A 24,608-nucleotide genomic window follows, 5' to 3' on the forward strand; every position below is an offset into this window, starting at 1 on the left:
AGAAAAAAAATTGTCAGTAGTAGCAAAAGGCAATGTAGGCTTGTGAGATTTCCATACTGACTGTGCTACAGCCTGATCACATGCTCAGGAAATATACATTAACTCTCCCAAACAGCATGCTACCCAGATTTGAATCCTCAGTTCAGTAATGACACAATCTCAGTTGTGTTTCTTATCCCCTTTGCCACCAAGCCAACCTCAGAGGAGTAATCAGAAAATGTACATATCATACAGCTCTGACTTAGAAGACCATCAAATTACATGTCCAGCAATAGAAAGATCAGAAAATGTTTCTTTCTCATTCGCTTGAACATGTCTAGATGAATGTGATATTGGCAGATAATTTCAGCTAATAGCCCACACCATATTTGTGTAAGGTGGCCAGCACTGCCAACTATTGCTTATCTTTATTTTCTGAGCATCTTAACCTCCTCTTATCTCAACTAGCAGAAATGCAATGTCACGGGCATTTCTTTGCATTTTTGTTTCAATGTGTAATATAGCTGATTAACTTTACAGAAAGATTTTAAGCAGGGGGTGCTGAGTGTGCTATTATTGCAAAAATATCAATGTCATTAAGGTTGTTCTCAGAGCTATGAAGGTGCTTCCACTTTTTTAAGTTTACCCTGCATGATACACTCACTTCAGAGAAAAGGTTCTCTTCAGTATTGCATGCCCTTGTGGTCAAAGTAATGATTAATGCTTGCAACCCATTACCAACTCACAATTATAATTTTTCTTCCAGCTGTTCCAGGGCACATGGATGCAACTGTGTAGCTACTTACTTGATGTTCGTCTCCCCTATACCAAATGTTTTTTTTTTTTTGAAGTATTCAGGAATGATAATGATTTAATACATCATTTGCATCTTCACAGTGCTCAGAGAGCTGAATCTACACTATATACAGGTAATGATGTACCTGTGGATTTGATAGTGATAGACAATTACTGGTAGTTACTTGGAGGAGATTTTTCTACAAGTTACTGCATTATTTCATAAGGTATGTTTGTCTTCTTCATAAAGTGCTTACATTTTCATATCTGGAATGAGTTTCAAGATGCAATATAAAACTTTTTTATCTGTATGCATTTTTTTCATTCACTGCTGATATCCTGCAGATGTCAGTTTTTGTTGTGCTTTCCAAGTTTGTTAATGAATGGTGCAGTTACATTGCAGCATTGTGTTACCATTTGCTCTTGAAATTTCATCAGTTACTTTAGACAAGTATATTGTGTTTAATATCAACGTCTAGGAGTTATGCATGTATAGCTAAAATAGGCTTTAAGCTTCTCAGATATCCCTTGGCAGCAGTGGAAATACCCAGGAATTTGTCTGGACATTTCTACTTTGGATTTTTGCATAGTTGTTGATAATACTGCTATCCAATAGTCAGTTACAGAACTACTGTTCTCAATACAGAAATGTTAACAGAATGGATGTAATGGTAATGTATGACAATTTTTTTTGAGGGGGGGCTCCCTTTTTTTGTGTGTAGTCTGAAATGTGCACTGTCTGTTCAATTGCTTTGTGTTGAGGGTGGGTGCACATATTTTATTTGAGGAGAATGATTTCTGTATGCGCTACAAATGTGTTTTGTCTTTTTTTTATTTCATGTCACACAGGATTATGGCACCCAGGCCATCTATCCAACACAAGCCACAGTTCAGCGATGCAGAGAAGGAGGTCATCATCGAAGTCTTATGCCACCATGGATCCTTCCTACTTAACACAGGCAGAGGTGATATGCTTTCCAGAAAAAGCACTTGGCAGCAGGTGGTCCCTGACATGAATTGCAGTAGGTGGCCATGCCAGAAACTATAATCACGGGTAGCACCATGCCACTGATATGATTACAGTGGCATGCAGGAGGGCAGCTGTGGTAGCATTAGAACATATGGCTATGGCAAGGGGGGTATGCTACCGAACCACCACCTACTGAAAATTAGCAGTTCCTGTCCACTGCCAGAGATCCAGACAGCTTATGATAGGGTTCACACAGACTCCTTGATGTTGGTATTGATGTGGACAACAGGCCAAGAATGTCCCAAGAATAATGTCCAGGTATGTTATATGTAAGGCATTTGCTCCATTCTTAATACCTTTATGTGTTACTACTTGCACGTCTGAAAATATTTGTGAGGAGTGCCTTTCAAGAGACAGAGTCCAACAGAGATTGTATTAGGGAGGGAATGGTCAGTATGATTGATTCTTAGATAGGGAAACATAGGTAGAGCATTATTGTCTTGACCTTGTGTTATTTATACTGTGATGCATTGGGAGGGTGGCCAAATGGTTAAGGTGTTTGCCTTACAAATACAAGCTGCTGTGTTTTTGTCTCACAAGGGATAATTGGCTAGGCTTAAAATGCCTCGCAATGGCAGTTAGCTTAGTACTAATCTATGAACCTATAAAAAATGGTGGGGTCTCTGATTTTACCACACACTCCACGGACCTAAACCTTGTCACCACAATAAACAGAACATGCTGGAGGGATAGATTCCAGTCCCAGAGACTTCCCATACTCTGGACCAAACTACCCATTCATCTTGATGACTGGATGGGAAATAGAAAATTCACCCTGTGGATCACTTCTGCAGCACTGCTTGACAGGGGCACAGGAAAATAATTTTCTTGGGTGGCGAAAGCCAGGGAACCTTATTGGCTAGGCTTTTATAGGCCGCAGGGCCGATAGCCTAGTACCAACTTATGAACCTATGAACCTATGATTATTAGTCTTCTTTCACTGGGTTCTTCTTCCATAACATCAAAATGACCATATGAAAGACCACCTGAACATGGTAAGCACAAATTTTCTTTGCTTAATGCTACCAATTAATTAGATGTAAGTCTGAGAAGAAAGAAATTATTGTATTCCTATAGCATATGAAATTGTTTAAAATGAGTGCTTAGAACACAGTTTGGATCATTTACACTCATTATTTCTCTCCTTCTTTTGTTTGCTGTTTATTATCACAGCTGACCCTTACAGTGACAGTGTAGAACTCATAGCACCTGATGTTAGAGAATTGGTAGCATCTGATGAGGACAGTGGTGATACAGAGGCACTATCAGGGTGTGTAGCGATTCAGTCTGACACTGAGGTTGTGGCTCGCACATCTACTGATCTTATTTTGCACACAGTCAGTATGCCTGTGTATACCCATTCCATTGAGCCCTCAGAGATAGGGACAGGATGAGGGTAACACAGTTGATCAGGGTAGTGTTGTTACTCTGGTTGCAGAGCTGGTTAAGTCTACTCACAGTCACTGTGACAGTGTGTTACCACACGGGAGGGTTGATAGAAATGCTCGGAGGATGCCTACTGTCCTCCCTCATCATGATGCTGGTGTGTCATTATGTGCCACCAGATGTATGTATAGGGACTGCATGGAGGCACAGGTGCATTCCACCAAGCCCTTGGAAGAGATAATGTGAGTCTTAAACTTCCTGCGTTCTGCCATGCATGACTGCCTTGACCATGTGGTTAGCTAATTGAATAGGATAAGTGACTCACTAGATCGAACAGTGCCTGTGATAGAATATATGCCAGGGGAGGGTAGGCAGACACATTTCTGTAGAAACAACATCCTCTGGTGTTAGATGAAGTGGCCATATCAGATCTGACTTCTGATGCGGCACTACTTCCACTCCTCTGTCAGTCATTGAGGTGTCCACACCTATGAGGTCATGGTTCTGGATGTAGTCGTGAAGAAATATTATCCAGCTGACATCTTTCATGTTCGGGTAACACGCCCACTTTAAACTGGTGACATGGAAGTGGCAGTGAAACTACTTGTAGAGACATTTCACATGGTTGGGAGAGATGAGACTGAACTGATAACTCTACTATGCATGGCTCACACCTGTCCAACATGCCAGGCATAGTGTTAGCACAGAGCTAGATTTCATTCTTGCAGAAACACACACAGACACACACACACACACACACACACACACACACACACACACACACACACACACACACACACACACACACAAAACACACACGTTTCACAAAAACTGACCATATGGAATCACACACACACATGTAAGTTAAGCAACCTTAATGTTGACTGGGATACATCTCCTCTTAGCGGCCCTGAGATATTTAATACTTTACTAAATGTTTTGTGCTTCTTATTAAAACACACTCACTACTTTGGTGTCAGTCTTGGTGTGCTGCCCCCTACCCTGTGCAAATGATGATAACGTTGCCATGTCCTTTGTTCATTTGGGTTTGACTCAGGGTTGCATATATGTCTGATACACTGAATGGATAGCTAAGTGAGTCTTTCTCACTATATTGATTTTATACATATGCATTATATAAGAATATTTGGGATATTTTTGTACATGCTCATTTTGGAAGTTTTTTTTTTCAGTTAGTATTGTTAAGTCATTCATTCAAACCAGTGAAATTGCATTCCTGCTTATTGCTCTACTTGTGAAACTGCTGAGATAACTGTCCTGTTGACTGTTTTGTGTACGGTGGGTATGTGACCGGCATACTGCTGGTTATTATGCACAATGTATGGCTGTATTTTGCAGATATCAATCCTATAAGCCAATAATGCCATTGGTGGACACCTCCCACAGGTTCTGATTGAGTACATTTATGACTAACAGTATGCAGGTATATCAGTTATGTTTATCTTCTTACACATTTCCTCTTAAGCTACAGGTTCCACACTTACCTTGACATTACTGCATGTAGAAGTTGTTTGTTTTACAGTTGTCTCTGTCTGATGCTATCCATATACAGCCATTACATAGAGAAGTAAAGTTTATGGAGATTGGCTGGCATCAGTTTTAATATTTTCTGTGCTTAGGCTGTTATGCATATTTCTTTGCTGGTGAGTGTGTGTGCTACCCTTTGCATCTTATATGGTGAGTGTGTGTGTGGCATCCTTTGCCTCTTACCTGGTGAGAGTGTGTCTGCTACCCTTTACTTCTTAGCTAGTGAGTGTGTATGCTGTCCTTTCCCACTAAGTTGGTGAGTGTGTGTACTATCCTTTGCCTCTTAGCTAAGGGGCTGCGGACATATTATGCAGACCTACATCTGCTGGCTCCCCCTGAAGCTGGAGGTGTTCCCTCAGAATCCTTGGCTGTATGCTCTGGAGGTGCTGGCCCTGCCTGTGGTCCAAGAATGTGTGGTCCTGGCCCCTGCTCTTATTGCTGGAGCTATTTCCTTACAAAGATATTATGCAGCATGGCACAGACCATGAGAATTTCTGTGCAGGTACATGGGTTATTCTGCAGGTCACTGCCTGATGCATCTAAACAGGGAAAACATGGTTTCAGTGCCGTACCCATTCTCTCTGATGTTTCTAGTGGGTTTTTTTTTCTTTTTTTGTAAACAACTTTATTAAGTTATCACTCAAGGCATATGCAAACATACATTAACAGAAAACAAAACAAACAATTTTAACATTTTTCCATTTAAAATACAATATACATCACATATATTTTCTTTGGTACTATCATTAAGCCAACATTACAAAAAATTGCTGAATTCCTGCCTTCCCTTAAACTTTACTTCTCTTCCTGCTGAACATTATCATGCATGATTTTTGTTCTCACAATTTTCCATTTACTTTTACATAATTTACTCCTTCCCTCTTCTAAAGATCCTTCTTACAGTTCTTTTATCTCTTTTATAACATTCAGTACTTCAAATACAGTTGGTGTAGACTTTGATTTCCATTTTCTACTAATTCCTTTTCTGCAGCCAACTTTTGGTTTTGGAAAGTAAATTTATTCTGAATTTTAGAACATTATCCCCTAGGGGTCTTAACTTAGAAGTCAATTTAGTAAAATGAGTTTTGAATATGAAATAAAGATTGATGTGTTAAAATATTATTAAATTTTGTATTTAAAATGCAAATAAATGCTAATAATTTGGTATTAAAGTGGTTAATTTTGTAGAATTTTACAACATATAGTTATATGTTAATGTTTAAAGAGTGCAATAAGAATTATATCTTTGTCTTTAAATGTTAATTGATTAATTAGGGGTTTTAGATATATAAAAGTATGGCTGTTGCTGATATGAATTTATCCATTGAAGGTAAAAGCTGAGGTACCAGTGTGTTGTGCTGTATTAAGCAACTTCAACAGATTTTGCTTTGTTGATTTCCTGCTCTTATTGTGTTGTTTTTTTTTTTTTTTTTTTTTTTTTGTTAAACTTAATAAAGCCTCATTATGTCTAGGCAGTTCAGATCCTGTATCCCAGCTCAAAAAAAATATTTCCTTACTTACAGCCATTTGCTCACCCAATATTTATGATAGAGTACTCTTTGAAATCTGCCAACTCATTACAGTCCCAAAACATATCTGCCCAGTTATCACTTTCTTCTCCACCACACCTCCAACATTTGTATCTATGTGAGGAAAAATTCTTTAAAGTCTGTTTGGGGTACAGCCATTTAATGAACACAAAATCGTGCACTGTCATGTGCCACAATGTGCATACAGTAGCAGTGCAGGTACTAACTATTCATGAATCTGGTCGTGTGTGTTGACCACTAGTCAATAACTATTTGGATGTGATGTTTTATAAGGAAATATGCAGTTTTCGTTGAGCTACTGCTAAAAATTAATTTTCCTTCTGGTGTTTATGTTTTCATTTTGAAATTTATCCAGAACCAATTGGTACTAGGGAAGTATTTTTCTTTTGATGTCAAAAATTCTAAGTTAACAAAGCTGTGATACTGGTCATTCATTGAAGAGTGTTTCTGTAACACATTTCGGACACATTAAGACTTCCCTCAAGCAAAGATCTTTAATGTTTTTTAGGTTTTAGCAAGATTTAGAGACCGAGTTTTGTATAGATTATTACACTGAGTTTTTTCAATACCATATGTACAGACATAATTTTTATGATAAACGCTACAAAATTTATCCTTGTCAAATGCTTAACTGTTGTGTAGGAGAGATTGCTCTTCAAGATCGGTCAATGTGATCTAGATGGTTTATAAGAAACATTTTTATACCATAAAAGTTAAAATTTCCCCATGCGCATTATTAAATAGAGCATATTCTTGATTTACAGTCTAGAGATGTCAGAATTATTATTCAAGGCTGTTTTTTTCCCTTGATATCTCAGAAGTGAAGGCATATTCAACATTACAGTTCTAATAATTAACATTATTTTCTTTGAGAGATGAGATGCTTAGAAGTATGCAGTATCTACCGTCTATTTCTATTGCATTTTGTCATTAGATATAAAGCAGTAGTCCTGCTTCATTCACCCTGCATCTGTTCCTTAGCTCATTGATGCCTCTGATCTATTTGTCAAGTGGATAACAAAGTATTATCTCTTCTCTGCCATCACAATATGCCTCACAGTGCAGGGAGATAATCACAGGGTCAAAACTGTATTCTTAACATGCCTGACCTGACATAGAGTAATGATTCATACCCGAATGACTGCCATGGTGCTACCTTTCATCAGCAAGTAAAAGTTCAGCATGACTTTACAAAGTTCTGATTTTATTCAGTCTCCAGGTGCAACATATCTTGTGAAAAATGCTTGTCCTCACTTTAGCTATAATAAGCTTCCACACATTCAGATGATAAATCTTGTGTATTGTTCTCTATTTTGAAGTGACTAATTAGTTTCAGTGGAAATGTTTCTTGTTCCTGCAAGAACCAATATTTGTTTATCATCTGGCATAATATTATGAGATTTGTTTTGAACTGTATTACAGTACATTCATCTATGAGAATAAATGAGTGCATACCGTATATTTGTCACAGTTAAAGTATTCAGTTGTTTTAAAGCACATAGCTTTGCTTATGAATCAGACTAAACCATGCCTAGTTGCAAAACAGGTACCCTAATCCATCTATTCTTCAAATGCAGAGAAGAAGCCAAGGAAACTGCCATAAGAAAAAATACAGTAGCAAAACCTGCATGCTATGTAATATGTGTGAGTGTCTGTGTTTTGTGTGTGTGTGTGTGTGTGTGTGTGTGTGTGTGTGTGTGTGTGTGTGTGTGTGTGTGTGTGTGTATACAGAAATAGATAGATAGATAGATAGATAGATAGATAGATAGATAGATAGATAGATAGATAGATAGATAGATGTAGGGAGCAGGAGTTATTAGTAAAAACTCCCACACTTTGATAAGTGCACAAGATGAGATTTCTGTGCCGACAGTTTACATTATGTTTATGGGACTGTATTTAAATTTCTGAGTACTGTTACTCAAACACCAATACCAATAATGAGATTTAATCTGTCTTGAAAGAGACCATAGTATACTGAAAATATTATAAAGTACAACTTTGCATTCAGTACTGCTGAACAGATTGCTGCCCGCTATGGCTTTCCTGTTAGGACATTACAAAAGCTGCAAATCCATTTGTCAGTTAATAATTTATTGACATTAATATTCAAATAATGAAAAAAACAGCCTTTACATCTTAGAATCCAGCTGCTTAACTAGAGCAATGAATTTGTTTTAGCGATTTGCTACATATGTTGATGGAAAAAGAAAATAAGCAAAAAAAAAATCACACACTGTTAAAACGCAAAGTGAAAATCTAGAGAAGCAATACTTAAATCACTTAGTTCCAATAATAATGCAGCATATAGGCTCTTTTGACAGATTTTATATCTGAACCAGGAAGCAGTTTAATTTTCTACCGTCTTTTCTATTTGCTTTGTGGATATTTATAGTTATATCTTTATCTATATTCATCTCTCATTTATATATATGTATATATATATATATATATATATATATATATATATATATATATATATATACATATACATATGTATATGTATATATCATACATATGTTTCTAGCATATTTGATCAAAGGTAATTTTGACTTAAAGGAAAATCAGTAGGTGAAATGATTGAAAGTACATTTGATTGAAGAACCATTTCATCAAGAAACATTCTACACGACATGTCTTTTTTTGCAGGGGAGGCAATCCCCTGCATCACCTACAGCCTCCTTACTCTTATATTCTAACTCTACGGTCACACATCCATGGAACAAAGAAAAATACCACATACAGTGAATTACTTTTGATGCACAAAAATAAACATCTACTGATCTCTGCATAAAATATGATGGTGGGTACTGCAAATCCACACAAAATCTTTTAAATTACTTCCACTAACAAGTCCCTTAATCAAAGCTGACACCATAAATACCATCCATAGGCTTCTACAATTTTTGATGAAATAGGATTTTAATCAAATATACTTCCACTGAAGTGTACTTTCAGTCCTTCTTTTTCTACTAAATGTGATTAACTCAAATGTGCCTTTGATTAAATGTGTGCGGGTTCCATTCATTTTTTGCGCATTCATTTGCATGACAGAATAAACTAAAGTTTCCTTAGTTTGAACATTCAGTATATCACACCTACATTTTGTTGGATATATGCTTTATAGTAACAGGTAAATGGTGCGTGTATGCATGCGTGTATGAATGTTTACTGGTTTGGGATGAGTAAGGTTTAGAGAAGGAAATAGATGTAATGTATGTGCAATGTGCATGTTTTAAGGTTAGGGTAAGGGTTAGCTAAGAGATTAGATTTAATGTTGTGTGTGTGTGTGTGTGTGTGTGTGTGTGTGTGTGTGTGTGTGTGTGTGTGTGTGTGTGTGTGTGTGTGTGTGTGTGTCTGAACCTGTCTTGTTTATTGGTAATGTTACAGAAAGTTTTTTTAACGTAAGGTGAATGGTTAGGGATAAAGTTAGGGTTATAGGGACTGGCAGGGTTAGGATTAGAGCATATTGCTACAGTGATGCAGGGAGTTGAAACAATTATATGGGGAATACCAGAATAGGACTAGATTTAGAACAAATGGCCAAACATGTTTGGAATGAGCATTTGGAACATAAGCATTTATGAACAGAGTTCATTTCAGTAGAGGAAAGTATAGAAAGGATGTAAAATGTGGAAAGTAAAGTTTTGTCAAATCTATTTCTTAAGTTTCAGCTGCTGGTTGAACTTTGAGAGAAACTGGAAACCAGAGATGGCTTGTATTGTTTCCGGTAAGTCAATTAACCAGCCAATGGTTTTAGACAATTGGAAATTAGAGCTAAGCTATTTAATTGTCTTCTTGGCTGCAAGTCTAGCAACTGCCTATGAACACATGAGCATATGATTCTGCAGTGTCTCCGCAGGGTAAGAAGGTTCAGGATATGCAGGCTACCTTTCACAATGTTCCTCAACCCCATGGCCACAGACTGCATTTCTGCCTCTTTTCTAACTCAACCACTTTTTATAATAAATAGTTTATGGGTTGTTATTGAGATTAATTAGTAACAATATAGTTAGCTTTTTTTTTCAAACTAACATCATTGTTTAATATATTGTCTTTCTGTTTTCCTAATATATGACTGATATCTGGATGTGTGATATGGGCCATATTAAGGGCATATTTTTTATAGTTATTTTTTTTTATTTCAATGTGGCTAATGAATGGTAAGGATAGATCAGAAAAGGGACTGGGTGAATTCACACACATTGACAAGTACTTGACCACTGTTTATTTCTTCACCCATCCTTCTGTCACTTAAGATTACATCTTCCAGGTGCCATAAACAAGCCAGCTTCTCCTGACCAATCCATTGCTCCAAGGACACTACGAAGCAGTAAGAGTATTAAATCATTTTTGAATAAATAATTAAATTGAATACAGCTGTAATATAGTTTGGAATGTGCATAGCTGTTTAAGTGGCATGCACTTTAAAGTAATAAACCACTCTGCATAGAATGACATTGTGTTATCCTGAATAAACTATAGGCATGAACTTAAAATCTGGGTATAAAACGTGCTATTTGGATGTTGATTACCACTGAAACTGGAAGTTACTAGTCTAGTATCTACAACTTTATCTAAGCATAGAATCACTGTTATGTTCAAATAAGCACCCATTGAGAGTATAGCATGCTTGGCTTTGTCTGAAGTATGCTTCATGTTTCTGATGCAACTATTTTATGGTAACTGATAATATCAAGTAAAATAGTATTGGTGGTGTCATAGAAGTATATATTTTTTTCTTTGTCCTGTGGTGGATGTGTGAGATAAGACTCTGTTTTGTTGACTACATTGCTTACTCAATGCATTGCCTGAAACAATATGCTGCTGCTGATTACACTGTGCCTTAATTTAAATTTGTTTGGAAAAATAAGCGGTGGATACAACAAAAAACAGCACAGTATCCAATGCAGATGTTTGCATTGAGAGAACAGGCTAATACAGAGAGTCAGCCATTATAACCAATGCTGCAAGCAACCAACCAACATTATATCACCCACGCTGTTATTAAACTGCAATGCCATATAAAACCTTCCATTCTCCTTCTTTCATCTTATAAATGATTCCTTGAAAATTAAGGAAATGCTGCTTCTTACAAAAGTGTAACACAGTTGAGTGAATATGAGTATTTCTTAAAGACACACTGACTAATCAGAATGGTTAAATTTGACATGATAGCTAGTTAAACCTTGATAGAAGAGTAGATGAGTATCACTTGAAGGGGCACATAAGGGGCACCTACTGATTAACTTTAGAAGTTTAAAAAAGTTGGTAGAGGAAGAAGTAAAAGACTGATATAATGTCATTTGTTTTTGGGTAGCCTAATGGTTAAGGTGTTTGCCTTACAAATGCAAGATGCATGGTTTGAGTCTCACAAGGGATAATTGGCTAGGCTTAAAATGGCTCACAAGGGCAGTTAGCTTAGTACTAATCTTTGATTATGGACTTATCAGCTAAGTAGCTAGAGGGTTTTGCAGCAATGGGCCACACTGGTGGGATATTTCAAGCCCGATTATCTAAATATTGACTATAGAAAAGGATGTATGGTAGGGTACTAGTGAAAGGTTTGGTGGAGGGACTGGAAGCAAGTTATGTATAAGACAAGAGAAGAGGAGCAGCAATCAAAGTAGAGGACTGTGAAAGGGGACTGCAGGTGAGATGTTTGGGTTGCAGCAAAATTAGATAAAATTAGATAGAGTTAAACTGTTCTTTAGAAAATGTTAAATAATGCAAGTGGAAGACATTGAGAGGGTAATGTTAGTTGAAAATAAAAGATCGGTGGTGCTGAAAGTGAGAAACCTTGAGCAAAGTACTGCACTATCATGGATATGACAGAAAAGGAGAAAATGGTATAGGTCACACTATACAAAGAAAGACTAACTTTGATAGCAGGAAACATTTTGTTTATTTATACATCGTTAACACAGGGCTAAAGGGATTGGTTTGGCATCCAGCCAAGAATGTCAGAGTCATCTTAATAGAGATGTATGAAGATGGGAAGGAGAGAGATAGAGGAAGGACTGAAAAAAAGGAAGAAACATTAGGATGATGGTGTTAAGCAAGGTAAATTAAGGAATGATTAAGTAGGAGATTTAACTTGTTGGTCATAGGTTAAGAAATACTTTGAGATACTTTCTTGGATTGTAAGTGATTTGTAAAATACAAAAACAAAAAAAATGATACTGAACTGTGTTAGAAAATGAGGCCAGTATAATCACCATACAGGAAACTCATTTGAAAGGGGCTGAACTTAAAAAGCTGAAAGGAGGAAAGTATGAAATGGTGGCAAGCTCACCATGGCAAAATAACAACAGAAGACTGCATTAATACTTAAAAAGAGAGGTTAGGCATTAGAGATACAGGTGACGGTAGAGAATAGACAGTGAAGACTGACACGAATAAAAGGGTGATCTGAGGGGATGATGGTTATAATTATAGCACTCTGTATCATTCCCGATGTATTAAGAAACACATTGGGAGGGTCAATAATAGATCACCTTTAGGAAGGGATAGTTTCTTTTATGTAGGAGACTGGAATATAACTGAAATATAAACATTACTAGAAATTAAGTGGAAAAGGTTCTAAGGATGCTGAGAATAACGAAAGAAGGAAAATACTTGGAGGACTATTTAAAATCAGAGGGTATGATGGATACATGGAGAATCCAAAAAAAGAGATGAGTAGGAGAGGAGTATAACTTTTTTTCATATGAGCAAGGCGTTGGATTAAGCTGGACAGAGGTTATATTATGAAAGTAGATATTTGTATATTGGACATAATAAATGTAGGACCTCTTACCCTTTCTAATCATGAAATATAAGAGATCCATTATCATCTACATGAAGAAATGGCATTGGAAAGGCAGTGGAGAGTACCCATGTATGTTATGGAAAAGAAAAATGAGTAAGATTTGGTAAAATGATTAGTTGAAGAAGTTTTAGAGAATGTGGACTATAGAGATGAGGAGTAATTGGGTAATATTAAAGAGGTGATAACAAAATAGATTTATGGGAGGATGAGTGAGAAAAACCATAAATGAGGAATGTATAAAAAGTGATGATGGCTGGATTCATATGTATACAGTAAGAAAAGAGAAGGGGAATAAAACTAGAGAAAGAGAGATTAAACAAATTTTGCAAAACTGAGATGTTTAATAGATTTGGGAGAAGGAAACAGGTGTGGAGAAGCTTTATTCTGGGTAAACCCAAACACTGCAAAGTGTTAGTGTTAGTCCTAGGATAACAGGAGAAATGGTCATTTTTAGATAAGCAGGGAAGAGTTAGATAATGAGAAAGAGGGATTTGAAGAGATTTTAGAGGGATTCATGGAATACTATCAGGAATTATCTAGAATAGACAGGATAAATGAAAAGGACTGTTAAAAACAAATGGGGAATGCCTGATCTGGTAATGTTAGAGGAGGCAGACAAATATGCTATAACAGAATTATTAACTAGGGAGGAAATAGAAAGGACATGGAGTAAAATGGTGAAGAAGAAATTGCAAGCGAGTGATCGTGATCCAATAGAATTATGGAAGCTAAATAAGGATGTTGTGATAAAAACCTAGACAACACAATTTAATAAGATTATAGAAGGGAACAAACCATGAAAGTGTTAGAAGGAAGCAATAACTATGATAATGATAACCTATATTAATACTAAATCGCGATTAAAAACATTTCATGCAGATACAAGCAGATCAATTGGCAAAGATAATGAAAAGGGTAATAAAAAGGATCAGAATGGGTCTTTGTAGGTGGCCGCAGGGCAAGTGATAATATAATTAAAACCTTATTGATAATTCAGGATTCTCTAAAGATAGATGTGGAATTGGCATTAATCTCATTAGATGCTGAAAATGCATTCAGTTCAGTATATTGACATTATTTATGTCAAGTGATGGAAAGAAGAGGTTTCCCAGTGAGTTGGATTGACATGTTGAGAGAAATCTATAGTAGGGCAACAGCTAAAGTAAAATCAGAGCTAGCTTGGCTAAGGTGATATCTAATGGGAAAGGCACTAAGCAGAGCTTTCCACTCCCTCCTATTGTTTGCCCTTTATATAAAAACTTTGGAAGAGTTTATAAGGAATTCAATTATATGGCAATATGTGGAGTGGCACTTAGAAAAAGATAGCTCTCTGCCGTGAAGACATCCTGCTGACAATGTTGAATAACAGTGTACAACTGAGGTTTTCACTTTATTCTTAGCGAGTTCACTATTGTACATTAAAGTAAAATAGTAGGCCTGAAAATATTAAGTCAGACTTATGGTTTTATGTATTCATTCAGTTTTAGGGAATGACAGTTCATTTGAAAAGAAAATATAATCTTGCTGGCTAAGCATGAGATGTGCAGAAATAACATTTCTCAGGGAGAGCTACAGAATGTTTCTATCTCAAGGGAAAGATATGTGCACTTGCAATGGAATACTAGATAAAGAATAGACAGTTAGGCACTGTAAGACACATGTAAAACATGGCTTGAACACCAAGGCTAAAGTGGCATATAAAACATTACAATGATTTGGTATTATTGTCAGGAAATACTTCAGGCATGGTCAACAGAGTCAGTTAAGTTAGTTTTTGGACTGATATGCAAAAGGTCTTTGTAGTACAGAAACTTGAACCTACGTACAGAAGTCAGGTCAGATATCCAGCATTAATCAGGAGAAAAAGACTGCTTCAGTGAATATTATTCAGGAGAATCAGAATATGCGTGCAGAACCTTTGGATATATTTATCAGCACTGTTATATTTATCAGTGCTGTTACTGTAATCCAGCATTCCAGAATTTCTACAGACTGTTATTGTTTATCAGCACTGCTGTTGGAGACAGTATTTTGATATTGTTAACATCTAATAAAACATTAACCAAATTACAGTATTTGCAGAATTTATTCTGAAAAGCACAAAAAGACTTGGCCCATAAAGGAGAGACTGGCACCTGCTCAGCACACATTTGGGTAATTAACAGATAAAGACATTAATTCCAGTCTCATTTCAGTTGTTTCCAGTTCATCTCTGTACACTACAGTTTTTTTCAATTCTGTCAATGGCAAGTCTACCATTGATGGGGGGAGCAACAGGTAAAGTAAGTCCCAAAGCACCATAGCAACCTTATCAGTAGTCAAACTACGTGCATTCTACAGAATGGGCTTCAGGACAAAGTAAATGCAGCCTCTGATGCTTTTCCAGTCTATCAGTAACTACAGAAGTGTTTCATACAGACTTTTTAGCAGCACACCAGTGTTTTTCCAGACAGGAGACTGTAAACTCCATACAGAATAATGCCACTGCAGACAACACTGCAGTTACCCCTTACAGAGTAGACCCTTCAGTAAGGCATCACTTATATTCCAAATATAAACTTCATAAGAAAACAGCTAGAGTAAATTACATACAGTAATTGCAGCTGTTAAACAGATTGCAGAGCCCCAGTGTTTATTCAAAACTCAACTTCAGGAAAAGCATCAAAGAACATCAAAAGACCTGTAGTATTTCAGAAAATCTAATCTACAAACTTCAGCAGTGTTCCTTCAAACATAAAATACATTCCCCCAGATATACAATTCTTCCATGCAGGACTAGCTTAATCCTGCACGGAAGTGGCTGTTTAGGAGCAGGATGGCAGCGCGCCATGCATATTAATGAAGGTGTGCTGCCTGAGCTTCTAATCTTACACAGAGTGTGTAAGAGTGCAGAGGGCATGTCTGAGAGCAGAGCTTGCAGAATATACATGCCTCCACAATGAAGAACAGCAGAAAGCCCAAAAGAATGAGTGAGACCGCTCATAGGTGCCCGCATACCTCCAGCAACATCCTCCCATGTGTACAACAGCAATAGTAAACACAAACAATATAAAGACACCTTTTTTTTATGAGACTGTTTAAATTTAACCGTATGTGTGCAGGTTTGCCCATCGCCTAACTATGGTTAATACAGCTTAAATGGCTGAAGAGGATAAAAGGAAGATATATGCAAATTAAACAGTATAACAATAGTGTAGTGGGCAGAGCATTCACCTTACAAGCAAGTATTCCCAGTTCAAGTCCCACTGCTGCACATTCCATTTTCCACGTCAAATCACATTATGACCAATATTTTAGTTGCATAACCTACTAAATAACATATTTTTGTGAACTGTAGTACTGCATTAAATGCAGATGTGAGGTGTCAGTTTCATAATGTTGCAAAGTCCACAGATAATCACATGTGCCCCATGACAGTATATGTGCACAGGAATCATGCATGCAAATGGATGGTACAATGTGTAATGAATGATAACTCCATACAGCTTCCAAATCCCTCATCTTCCCAAGAACCATAAGACATTACTGTCTAAATCAGTGCAGTGGTAAGTGGGAGTAAACACTAGTAAGCAAGTGTAAGCACTATTAAGCACTAGTAAATGGGAGTAAGCATATGTAAGCACTAGTAAGCGGGTTTAAACCCATTTGCATGGAGTTAAGCAATGCGCACACAGGTTAAGCAATATGGAAGCTAACTCTCTGCAACCATATTTAACCGGAGGTTAGCATAGCTTACCCTTGCGCAAACCCACGTTAACCTGTTTACAAGTGCTTAAAAGTGCCTTAATCACTCTGTATCCTACAGCCACTGTTCTTCCCAGCAACAAAATGAACACTATATACTATAGCCACAGTAGTTAACCATCAAACCATCACAGCAGTACATAAGATTGAGGTATCACCAAACAAACCCTCACTATAGTAAAATCAAACTGAACATGTGAAAGGAATCATTATACAGTTATATATTCAATAACCTACTACATAACATAAATATGTGAACTGGAGTACTGAAGTAAGCCCAGATGTGAGGTGTAATTATAACAGAGTGTTGAAGTCCCCTACTAAACACAAGGACCCCATACAGTGTACGTACACATGAATCATGGTTACCAGACATATAAATCAATGCCAAAATAAATATAATGCAAAGTCAATTTTAAGCAATGCTAAGCAATGCACAGGCCAGCTTAGGAGGTGTAAGCAATGTTTAGGCCAGCTAACTCAATGTGCCCAGTGGTATACCCCTTTAAGCAATGCCAACCTTAGGTAAGCAGGTTTGCCCATAGCTTAGCCTTTTCAAAACTGGCCAATCATGGCAATTTGCAGGTATTTGGCCATACTTAAAACTAACAGGTGGGAATACACCACATAACTGGTTGTAGCTTTCCCCTGCAGGCACCATGGCAGAAAGGAGAGAGGGAGTGTGTTTCCGAGTGCAGTGCTGGGGCATCCAGGAGTCCAGAGTCATGGCAGGACTCCCTGTCAAAAACCATAAGCAGAGACTGCTGCACGGCCAGTACCAGGGTTCCCAATATAATGTGGAAGCCTGGGACCATCTTGCCCATGACCTCACCAGTGCCACTGGCATACCTTGAACTGGTGAGCAGGTCAGTCATCACTATGCTGACCTGAAGCGGTGAAAGGGGGATCTCTTGGATCAGTGGATCCAAGAGGCTAGGAGGGCAGGGGTTGTCCCAGCTGTGTGCATCACTCCACTACCTGTTTAATAATTTTCAGCTCATGCATATTATGGATAGATATGGCTAACTATTCCTCTTATGCCTTTCACAGCGGCAAGTGAGCAGGCTGTGAACCAGGAGGCCGATGGATGTCACCAGGAGAGGTTGCGACATGAGGCAGGTCAGTAATACTGTCATGTACTGTCATACAGAATAAATCTAAAAGTATTAGTAAATTAATTGCCAGTATAAAACCTGTATTGATTAAGGCAAGTATTGCATACACCAGAAAATATGGCAGGAAGAGTTTCATATAGTTTGTATGTAAATAAAAGCATAATAACTTGACAATAAAGGTCTAACTGCTGAACTGCATGTGTATACTATGGTATCATATGGTAATGTAGATTTGCAATCACTTAATAGTACCATTGTATTAAGCACTGTTACCCACACTGTGCAACATAAATAGAATGTAAAGGAATGTCTGTATTTGACTGGTGTAACCCCGAGAGGTCACTTAGTACAACTGAGAGACACGTAGACAGAAAACAACAAAAAGACAGACAATGCAATCTGAATAGCACATGCAATTGAGATGTAAATTGCTGTATTTTTAGCACACACAGCCATGGTTTGAATCCTGGGAGTGGTAATAGTCAACATACTGAATCATACCCCACAACTGTACAGATATGTCCAGAATGTCCAGTAAATTGGCCCATATCTGCTACCTGTCACTCTGTCCCTCTGGGAAATCAGTGGAATGATCCCAGACATATAGGCAGCAAACAGGAAATACATCTGATTGTCACACATATTTAAGAACAAACCTGTCACACTAGCAACTCCCCAAAATCTTATGAGAGTAACAAGCCACATATGTCCCATTTATACAGTAACAGAGTGAGATGTATTTACATAATAATAATGTGAAATCTGGTACATTGTGTGGCATAAGTCAGGTAGTGCTAACAAACATTGCTCCCACAGGTACATCGGATATGAACACTGTGCTGAGAAATAAAAGCTTGATACCCTGTACTGGTACTGTTTACTCTGGTATTGTATGGAATTGTGAGTGTTGCAGCTGCTTTGAATAATAAGGTATCACTGATCACTGTCACCCACACTGTGCTACATAATATAACTGTGTAGGAAATCCTGCATAAGAGTGTTATAAGTCACTAAAGGTTGAAGAGGGCAATATCCCGGTTCACCTGCATGTGGTCAAGACATGGCAAGAGTCTGTGCAAAAAGAGATGGACAGGTATGTGCATAACATCAACCTAGAATCTGGGAGTATGTGTAGAAACAGTTAGTGTTAACAAACAATTTACCCAGAGGTATACCAGGTAAGAGGTGTATGCTGCAAGTAAAACCAGTTTATGCATATAGATGTTGACAGCCATATCACTGCCCAAACTAAGGCAATAGTGTAGTGTAGTATTACTTGTAAGATACAGATTACAGCACTGACTAGGAAAGTAATTCAAACTACAGGAATATATTAGTTGTTAAATGACATCTTTCTCCCCCCCCCACCATATCTCCAACAATACAATAAATACCCACCTCAACTGTTACGTGATGACTCCATTGTTATGTTAGGACATATGTCCTATTGGTTGATAATTATTTAAATCTGTTTCTATGCATGTGTTATGTTGAAATACTCCAACATTTGTGGCATGGTGCCATCAATATACTTGCATGCTGGTGTTATTACCACTGTGGTCCCATTTATGCATGTGTTCCATTTGCTATGCAACTGTTCCATATCTGGTGTCTGAGTTAATGGGAATATCTATGCATGCTGTTATACCTAATCCTGGAATGTACTGACTATTACTAACCCACATATGTTGATACACCATAAACACCGTAGCATGTATGCAAATGTGGGTCCCAGCACACCCACCTGTCCCACTTCAGCTGGCCGTGGCACTGAGCACATCTGGGGCCCAACCTGGGACCTCCTTGTCCGTTGGACCTGCACCACATTTGGGTGGAACCACCTCAGGGGTGGGGGCGTGCCCCCCCCGGGAGTGGGCGAGGACCATAGCACGTATGCAAATGTGGGTCCCAGCGCACCCACCTGTCCCACTTCAGCTGGCCATGGCACTGAGCACGTCTGGGGCCCAACTCAGAACCTCCTTGTCCATTGGACCTGCACCACATTTGGGTGGAACCACCTCAGGGGTGGGGCTTGCCCCCCCTGGGAGCAGGCGAGGACAGGAACCTGTCACCTGTCGCCAGGTCCAGACTGTGGTGAGTAGAGAGCTCGATCAGCAGTTTGGAGATCGTCTATGCCAGATTGAGGGCCGCTTGTCAAGACTAGAGGGTCGGCCTGGCACTCCTAACCTACCCAACCTACTTCCCCAAATATACCTACTATCCCTCCCCAACATCCCACTCTCACCTAAAAAAAATAAAAAAGGGCAATCTGTTCCAAAAAAAAAATATCGCCCAATAAATAGCTGTCCATTTCACAGACATGTCCACTGAACACATGTAATCTGGTTTAATTTGCAGCACACAATATTATTGTTGTCCTCATTCCTCTCTCAGGGGTTTGAGTGTCCAAATGCGCATTGCTTTAGAAGAAATTGGCAGCTATGGACCTTCCCTACACCATCATGCATATTGCTAGCTATTTTCCGCACTGTCTATCCCTCTTTGTGCCCCTTTTTCACCACTTTCCTATCAACCCTTTTTTCTTTTCTTTTAAAGAAATTAGTATGGGGATAAGATGAAGAAAGCACTATTAAGCAGCAGTAAACAGGTTTAAGCTTGTTTACATGGGGGTAAGCAATGCCTACACAGGTTAAGCAATTTAGAAACTGAGTATAAGAAACTGTCACTGGAGATTATCAGTGCTTATCTGTATCCAACGGCCCTTGTTCTCCACAGCAACAAAATAAACAGCCTTTGCAATGCGCAAACCCAGGACCGTGCACACCATAGCCAAATTGCTTTACCACTAAGCCATGTCAGATACACATAATGCTGATGTTTTCACAAACATATCATCCATCCCAGTCATTCAACAGTATAGGAAATGTATTTCAAATATATATATATATATATATATATATATATATATATATATATATATTGGGATCTAGGACAGTTGATCGAAAGACCAAGTGTCCGAATCCAACACTACCGAACACCATTTACCGAAACTGCTTTCACCGAAAAAGCAGTTTCGGTAAACGGAAAGTAAAACACACACACACATACACAAAAACAAAACAAAACACACACACCATGTTTATGTAGGGGGGCTTTGCCCCCTGCACCCCCACTCCCTCCTACTTTTATATTCCCACTCCGAGATCACACTACAGTGGGGAAAGGGAATATTCCCTTATCCTCATTGTAGTTTGATCTCGCCCACTACCACTTCCCCCTGATTTCCTGTACTTTTACAAACGTTTCGCAAAATAACTTTTTTTGTTAAAAAGTGCTTTCCCGAAACTGTGAGAGCCTGTTTACTTTTGGTGAAACAGTTTTTCGGTAGACTGTCCTAGACCCATAAATATATATATATATATATATATATATATGTTTGTATAAACATATATACATACATATGCATACATCTATACATCTATAGATATATATGTCTAGATCTATAATATATATATATATATATATATATATATATATATATATATATATATATATATATGTGTGTGTGTGTGTGTGTATATACAGCAATATATATATGTAAGCATAAAAAAAAAAATATATATATATATATATATATATATATATATATATATATATATATATGTATATAGGTATATATAGACATACATCTGCAGATGTTGTTGTAATGAACAACTGCTATGGACAATAGAGTCCGTCCCTTTGGGTAGTAGGCCATACCCCTCAACCGTGTAGAGCAGCTCTGACTGATGAGATGTAAGCCATCATAGTGTATGTTGTGTAATGGGAAGTATGAATATTACATGGCCAATAGCTGGTGGTGGACGTAATGCCATAATGATAGACACGTGGGTACCACAGCCCACTTCTTGCAGGATACACAGGTTAACCTGTATTGTAGCATGCAGGAATGCCATAGGTATGTAATAGGGTTACCTGCAATCTGGCCCTATATATACCCCCCTACTGGCAGGCTGTGTCCATATGTAGCACCTGTCTGTGTTGTAGCAAGGCAGAACAGTGCAGCTGTGCAGGAAGGTTTTGTGAGATTGTGGACCTGATGTCTGACTGTACCCCACATATAGGTATGCATATGTGTACATATATATATATATATATATATATATATATATATATATATATACATGTATATCCACAAATAGACAGATACCCATGTGTAGACATATATATGAACACATATATGCATCATATATATCTAGACATATATAGATATATACCTTTATGCACATGTCTTCATATATACAAATGCACACACAAACATATATGTAAATACATGTCCCCTATATTACTACCACAGTGCTGCATGCTATGTGTGAGGAAACAGCACATATAGCAATGCACACAGCTATCTACAGCTGTCAGTGTGTGCAATATGGATTGGTATGTCACATGTGAACCCTTTGTTGGGATCACATTGCCTTGTATGTGAATTATGGAATGGGAATATGGGGAAGTATGGCAGGTATAGTTGTGGAGGTGGTCAGTGCTGGTAGATATAGAGGACAGCCTACAGGGGTGGTATGTTACACATGTGGTGGGTAAACACCCTGGATGTTGTGTGTGGTCTGTGAGGTGAACACCCCATGGGCCCCAATATGGACACAAGGAGAACAAGCCTCCCACCCACTGCTACTCACAACAGCAGTCCACATCCCGAAGGTGCCTGATCTGGAGGCTGAGCAGGAGGAGCATGGGCACCCTGTGAATGTGCATTGGGTGCCTCAAGGTAATGTACATCCCACATGTGTTGGTAAAGCCCGTTATGGAACATACCCTGGACTTGGCCTCAGTGGACAGGAACATGTCTGTGTGTGCCCCCAGGGGTACAACATCCCCTGAGTTGGTTCCACCTTATGGTGTTGTTGGGCCAGTACAGGAGGAGGCCCCAGGATTGGTCACACATGTGATGTGGTCTGGTAACATGGGCAGATTTGTTTGTAGAGGTGGTTCTGCTAGCCAATAGTATATATACATGCTATTGTGTCACTCTTATAGAACATATGTCGGTAGTAAAAGTCTACACAATCCCGGAACATGTCAAACAGCATGCATAGATAACCCCAATAATACAGAATGTCCAAAGTGCAGCAAACACATAGCAAGCATACCACAGGCATATATGGAACCATTGTGCCCTTGACAATTGCATACAGGTGAATAGTCTGTAACAGGCCAGCAATGATAGTGTCCACACAGGGAACATGGCTACAAACGCATTGCACAAAGCATGGTACAGTACAATATCTGCCCCACTGGTAGGTACGCTGTAGCTACACCTACTGAGTTGTGTGTACAGTTTGTTGTCACTGATATGGTGGGGGGTGAGAGTGATGTGTATAAAGAACTGTGGTAACCTTGCTGCATGATTTGCTCACAACTGTGTCCATCTTTATGTCTTTCAGGCATGATGTCCCATGGAAGGCTGCCAGCATACACAGAAGCTGAAAATGAAATTCTGCTTAATGACCTCATACAGTACTATCCAGTCTTGTTTGGCCAGGCCACCCATGATCATCAGGAGCATATAGCCCTGTGGAATGACTTAGTCCACAGGGTCAATGAATTCAGACTGCACAACTGCAGTTACGAGCAGGTCCGGCATCATTGTTCTGACCTTCTTCGCAATGTCCATTGGCATTCTGCAGCAGTCCATGGGGATCACCTTGACTCAGGGGGGGCCATGCCATCCATCTCCCCCACATGTGTGGAGGAGTTCCTAGCCAGCCTCATGGCACCTGCCCATCCACACAGCCACCAACCACAGGAAACCTTTGTGGAGGTGAGTGGCATCCACACACCGGCTGAGGAGTGTGCAGTAAGGTCACAGGGCATATCAGTAGACCACTGTTGCATACACATCCGCATTGTTACAGGCAGATCATGCATATCTGACATATCATAGATGTATTTTGTTGCTGCATTGTAGTAATAAACAGATGTGCATCTGTGGTAGTATTGGTGACATGTACTATTGATGTATTGTAATGCTGCACCCACCCTGTAGCAATGTCACAGGTGTGGCCACTGACTTTGCATCTCTCACCCTCTATGTAGGTCCCTCCGGGATACCACCAAGTCAGCAACCTGTAGCTGCTAAGTATGGTTCATGTCGATGCTTGCCAATACACCAGGCATGTAATGGCAATGGTGTATTCCATGCACACATCTAACACACCTACCCAGAATGCATGCTGTACATGTGCGCATATTATTGCTGTTAAATACATGGCATTACAGGGGTGACCATGATGGGGTATTGGAAGGGTATGTCAGACACCTGCATGATAACTAACATCCTGCCATTGTGGGATGTGTCCACAGTGAGTAACATAATGATGGGAGACATCGCCTGCAGTAGAGACATGTTTGGAACAACACCCATATACAGTGCAACACCAGTGTATATACCTGTAGGACAATGGCAACTGCTGCAGAGTTACACTATGGCATAAGGCATTACTGTGGTCCACATTATCAGCTGGACTAGGCTGTAACATGTGGTGTTGTGTATGGGACACTGCAAAGTGACACACATGTGTAGACCTTACTTGTCATGCATCTGCAAAAAGGCTGAAGAGGGGGGTTGTCAGCATGACACACCAGTGCACTGCAACAGGGATCCTAAGGAT

This window comes from Protopterus annectens, chromosome 1.part0, assembly GCF_019279795.1.
Source record: "Protopterus annectens isolate FY-2018-M chromosome 1.part0, PAN1.0, whole genome shotgun sequence".
Classification (NCBI taxonomy): Eukaryota; Metazoa; Chordata; order Ceratodontiformes; family Protopteridae; genus Protopterus; species Protopterus annectens.